Below are 6,151 nucleotides of genomic sequence, written 5' to 3' on the forward strand. Positions count from 1 at the left end.
GTCTTTTTCATAGCAACTTCCTCTTCTCCCAAAGCCATGTCCACAGATTTTAAACATCCCGAATGCCACATTACCCCTCCCACTCTAGGTATAACACATCAATGTGCATACTGCCCTAAAACAAGCTGATCTGGATAGTAGTACTATTAGTTTGCTGGCTTTTACACTGTAAGTTTAGGCACAGAAGCATCAGACTAAATTACAGCCACTCTTATCAAGATAAGATAGCTATTGAGTAAATTTTCCTAATAGGCATGTTCAAAAGTCTATAATACTGGATGCAGAGGAACAAACTTGGAAAAAAAATGATAATCAGGGTTTGGTGTAGAACAAGACATAAATACTTTTTGGGAATTACTTTTGTATTCTTTAAAACTTACATTCAAATCTCGTATCAGTTAAAACAAGTACTTATTGAGCACCTGCTGTGTACTTGTACCTGTTCTGGGTTCTGAATATACTGTAATGATCAAAATTGGGAAGATTTTCTTCCTCAGGGCTTAAAAAAAAAGTGAGTCCTGTGGCATTACAATGACTGGCAAACCAGACGCTAAAAGCATAAGGGAGTCACAGAAACTGTAAGCTGTAAGCTGCTGTGAGTGACCAGACTTTGGGGGTACAAAGGTACTTCAGGATCAGGGCCTTAACTCGAATGCATACTAATAACTGTAATTTACAACTCAATACTGTCATTAGCAGAGACTGTGCACTAGGTGGCGTCCAGGGTCAGGAGGAAGTAGTAACCAGCCAATGCTATTTTAGCTTTGTGCTAGAAGCTGCTTCCTGGGGGATCCTAAAAGAGAAAGGGATGCAGCTGCTTTAAGTGATGACCGATTTGCTCTTTGTTGGAATGGATGTGGAGGTGAAGAGATAAGAAAAAGGTCCATGTGACAGCTACAGGGCAGACTGCAAGTTGGAAAGATGAAGGATAAGAAATTGTAAGTAAAAAATTGAACGGGCCCTAACCGGTTTTGCTCAGTGGATAGAGCGCCGGCCTGCGGACTGAAGGGTCCCAGGTTCCATTCTGGCCAAGGGCACATGCCTGGGTTTCCGGCTCGATCCCCAGTGGGGGGCATGCAGGAGGCAGCCAATCAATGATTCTCTCTCATCATTGATGTTTCTATCTCTCTGTCCCTCTCTCTTCCTCTCTAAAATCAATAAAAAAATTTTTAAAAAATCGTAATGGTATTGAGGTGAACACACAACCTCATTGTGTGGAATGATGGGGTTGGGGGGGGGGGGTGTAGTGGGAGAAGCCTGTGTCAAGAAAGTTGGCGATAAAGAGGATTGCTCTGTGGATGGAGGACATACATTGAAGTCTACCTTTCATAGTTGGGAGATTTGAAATAAGTTTAATGGATTTAATGGATGACAGAGCCATAGGAGACATCATCTCTCCTATCTATCCTGTAAATGGAGTTAGATGAGCCACTGCTAAGCCAACAATGAAAGTGTTGGTTGGCAGTATTACTAGAAAAAACAATTTATCTTACCATAATGAGCATGTGGGCAATATTCAAAATTATTTTAAACAGAAAATAAAGCTGGGACTCTAGAAAACTCTGTACACTTACAAATGAAAACAACTTTTGAAATAGCACTTGAAGATCCAGATCTTGACAGAAACTGACTTCTGCTTATCTGTGACAGGTTGGAAGGACTAGCAAGACTATCCTGAGATATACAGGTCATCACTGAAAGTGAAGAACATCTGGTTTACACAATGGCCCCCTGACAACATTCTCAGCTTGGCACTTTTGTTCCCCGTTTGAGGTTGAACTGCCCACCCACCCCCGCTTTTTTTCCCATTCACAGATCTAAGGAGTCACACCCTATCAATACTCCTAATTTATTTACTTAACTTTTTTTTGTTGTTTTTTTTGTTAATCCTCAACAGAGGATATTTTTTTCCACTGATTTTTAGAGAGAGTGGAAAGGAAGGGGGAGGAGGTGAGAGAGAGGAGAGAGTAATATTGGAGAGAGACATCAATTGGTTGCCTTCCACCTGAGCCCCTACTGGGGCGGGGGAATCAAACCTGCAACCCAGGTACAAACCCTTTGGTGCGTGGGCCTACGCTCTAACCACTTGAGAACACTGACCAGGGCTTAACACTCCTAATTTATAATCTTAATCATATTCTCTCATTTACTGATTACAATCTTATTGCCAGTCTTTCCTCTTTGGCAGGATTTCTGGCAACTTCAGTTAACACATGCAATACTCCTCTAAAATACAGAAAAAATACAGACTTTTCACAGGAAAGGCAGATGTGCAGCTAACAATTATCCTTTGCAAATTTCTGTTAAAGTTATAGGTTGTGAAAGGATTAGGACAGATTGGCACTATCCTTAGTGTGGATCCATGATGGCAAAGTGAATTAAAAACCACTTTTAACATTAATAATTTTGCATGAAGTCTCAATCCATTGTGCTAATAATCATATATGAAAACTTCTATATATAAAAATGGTGTATCAAAATCAAACTATGTTGTTTTAATATCTTAAAAAATAAGTCTGAAAACTTTATATAGGATCTTGGCTTACTTGTTCCCACACTTAATAATCTTATATAAATTAAATTTTAGTTGATAACCTTCTATGAGGGGTGTGTGTGTGTGTGTGCGCGCGTGCTGAAATTTAGTCTTGGCCTAGAATTTGGGAACAATTGCTTAAAATGCCACTTAGTCCAACTACTTCAATTACAAGCCTGAGAGGTGAGTGGCTTTGCCTGAAATCAGTGTTAACATCAGGGAAAGCATTGCTCCTGACAACTAGTAGGGCAATATGCCCTCACAGATAACAAAGCACTAAACATGTTGCTAATTAGGACTTAATTGATGTTTATTTTAAAAACAAAACAAAAATCAAATGCATAATCAAATAAATCCACCTACTTTGTAGTAGACTCTGTATACATGACTGTAGCTGCTATTTGTCAAGGAAAATAACACCAAATCATAAATTATATAACCTAGGTCATAAATGATGTAATCTAAACTGTGAGCTTTTAATTCTCAATTACAGTCTCTAGGCTATATGCTTAATACATGTCTGTTGCATAAACAGACAAATGTCATTCTAAATCACTACAGAATTAAGTTTCCTCATAACATTAGAAACTTCTCTTGCCCTGGCTGGTTTGGCTCAGTGGATGGAGCATCGGCCTGCAGACTGAAGGGTCCTGGGTTCGATTCCAGTCAAGGGCACATGCCCGGGTTGTGGGCTCATTCCCCAGTGGGGGGGCATGCAGGAGGCAGCTGATCGATGATTCTCTCTCATCATTGATGTTTCTCTCTCTCTTCCTCTCCCTTCCTCTCTGAAATCAGTAAAAATATTTATATATTTATAAAAAAACATTAGAAACTTCTCAACCTAGCCCAAAATCTTATTTTGGGAATCACTGGAACATAAGTGATATAGAGGATAAAAAGATGGTGGTCGTGTGGTGAAGCTCCACTTCTCTGATTTCCCAATCAAATGAAAATTTAGAAGCTTTAGGGTGCTTAAACGAGAACAGTAATTGCACACGCCTTTTGTGTGAGAACATCTCACATTACCTTAGCCACACCTACTTGACTTTTTAGATTACCAGTAAGTAACACGAAAAGGTTTTAATATCCAAAGAAGTCCTAGTTTAAGAGTATGGAATAGCCCAGCCAGCTCAGTGGTCGAGCATCGACCTATGAACCAGGAGGTCAAGGTTCGATTCCAGGTTGGGGACTCATCTGTACAGGAGGTGGTGTGTGCAGGAGGTAGTTGATGCTATCTGCATTTCACAGGGAGGTGGTCATTTCCAATTTCACCATAAACACATACACCCATATTTTTCCTACACCTTTGAAAAATAATTTTGAGAACTGGTGCTACTTTTCCCCCTCCACTATGAAAATGTGTAATATAATTTCAATTTCAAGATTAAGAAAAGTTTGGTCTATTAAGAGAATGTCCCTTTATCAGAAACTTGAGGAATCCATGCATTTTTTTTCTTTGAAACCCGCCTTTAAAAGCAAGATGCCCCAAACCACTGCGGCTCAGTGGTTGAGCGTCCACACGTGAACCAGGAGCTGTTTGATTCCCGGTGTGGGAACATGCCCAGGTTGTGGGCTTGATTCCCCATTGGGGGGGGGGGGGGTGTAGGAGGATCAATGATTCTCTCTCATCATTGATGTTTCTCTCTCTCTCTCCCTCTCCCTTCCTCTCTCTGAAATCAATAAAACTATATAATCTAAAAAAATAAAAGAATGATGCTCTTTTTGCTGACCCATTCATACTTATTTTAAAAGGGGGGAGGGGCATAGAAAAAATTTAGCCTAAGAAACTGAAAGTTAGAATCTGGGTTTGTGGTAGTTTAGATTTTGTGAGGATGTCCAAGCGAGTCATATGGGTTACTTAAAACCAGCATACACAATCGGGGGATCAACTTTATCTACCACTATATGCAAAACTGTATATGTAAGAACGCTGATGTCTGGTTTCATTGATTCTTGTGACTTCCAAGGTAATTCTGGATTTTTAGCAAGTAGGAGCTTGTGATTGACTACTACTGAGAATCCAATGACAGCAAGACTGTTTACCTGTTACTTTTGTCAATTTCACATTGTTAGTCTACATTACATATACATTTTGTCATTTTTTTCCTTTTAACCCATAAGACCCAGAATTCTTTAAAAAATGTTAACTATGCCTTTCTTCTTTTATTGCTCCTAATTACTTAAGTTTTCACGTTTTTCTTTTCTGAATTAGTCCTGGACTGTCTTTGAAAAGTATACAGAATGGCTACCACTAACAAGTCAACACATGATAGTGCTGGCGAGGATGTGGAGAAAAAGGAACCCTAGCACACTGCTGGTAGGAACGCAGACTGGTGCAGCCACTATGGAAAACAGTATGGGTTTTCCTCAAAAAAATTAAATATGGAACTGCCATTTGACCTAGTGATCCTACTTCTAAGAATATATCCTAAGAAACACAAAACACCAATCAGAAAAAATGTATGCACCCATATGTTCATAGTAGCATCTCTATGTTCATAGCTAAGATCTGGAAACAGCCCAAGTGTCCATAAGATGAGTGGATAAAAAAGCTGTGGTACATTTACACCATGGAATACTATGCAGCTGTGAAAAAGAAGGATCTCTTACCCTTTCAGACAGCATGGAGGGACCTGGAGAGTATTGTGCTAAGGGAAATGAGCCAGACAGAGAAAGGTAAGTATCACATAATCTCACTCATATGTGGAATCTAAAGAAAATAAACTGATGAACAAAATAGATCCAGAGACATGGAAGCCTGGAACAGACTATAGAATCTCAGAGGAAAGGTGGGGGTGGGTGGGAAGAGATTAACCAAAGAACTTAAATGCATATATGCATGGCCCATGGACACAGACAATAGTGTGGTGAGGGCCTGGGATGGGGGGACTGGGCAGGCTAGAGTCAATGGGGAAAAAGAGGGGACATCTGTAATACTTTCAGCAATACACATAAACTTTTAAAAAAGTATGACATAAATATTTGTCTTCAAATTTTTGCTTTTAAGAAAAAGATCATACAATTTAAAAGAGGATGTAATTCTTATTTTTCTCCCTCAAATAGTTTTACTAGAATCAGTCATATGCCTAATTATCGACATGGGAAATAAAAATGTTTTCACACCTTTGATCTTGCCCTGTGATTACTATTTGTCATGGATGTGTGGCTTTGTGTTGGAGAGATTTGATATTACATGCTCCAATTAAATGTCCCCATATCAAGTGCTTGCCACTCCTTGGGCTAGAATTCTGGAACATTTTAAGACATTCTTCATGACAACTTATGTCTATTCTCTCTGTGATCTAAATAGCCACTATTGGTTACCTTAATGGACCAATTAAATATCCATGAAGATTAGTACAAAGAAGTTACCACCCCTTTATTATTGCCTGGCCCATTTCTAAATAAGCAGAATAACATTCAAAGTTCATTTTGATTAAAAACTGGGAAAACATGGCAGCCATATTTTCTGTGTCACTATCACTGTCAAGAAGAAAATCAAGGTCCTAACAGGTTATCCCTAGATTGCGTTAAGTCTTAAGAGACTAATGTAAGCTTAACCACACCCAATTTACTTTCTAGGTTAACTAATAAAAGGTGGTAATTTTTCTTGAAAAT

Source organism: Cnephaeus nilssonii, assembly GCF_951640355.1.
Source record: "Cnephaeus nilssonii genome assembly, chromosome: 16".
Classification (NCBI taxonomy): Eukaryota; Metazoa; Chordata; class Mammalia; order Chiroptera; family Vespertilionidae; genus Cnephaeus; species Cnephaeus nilssonii.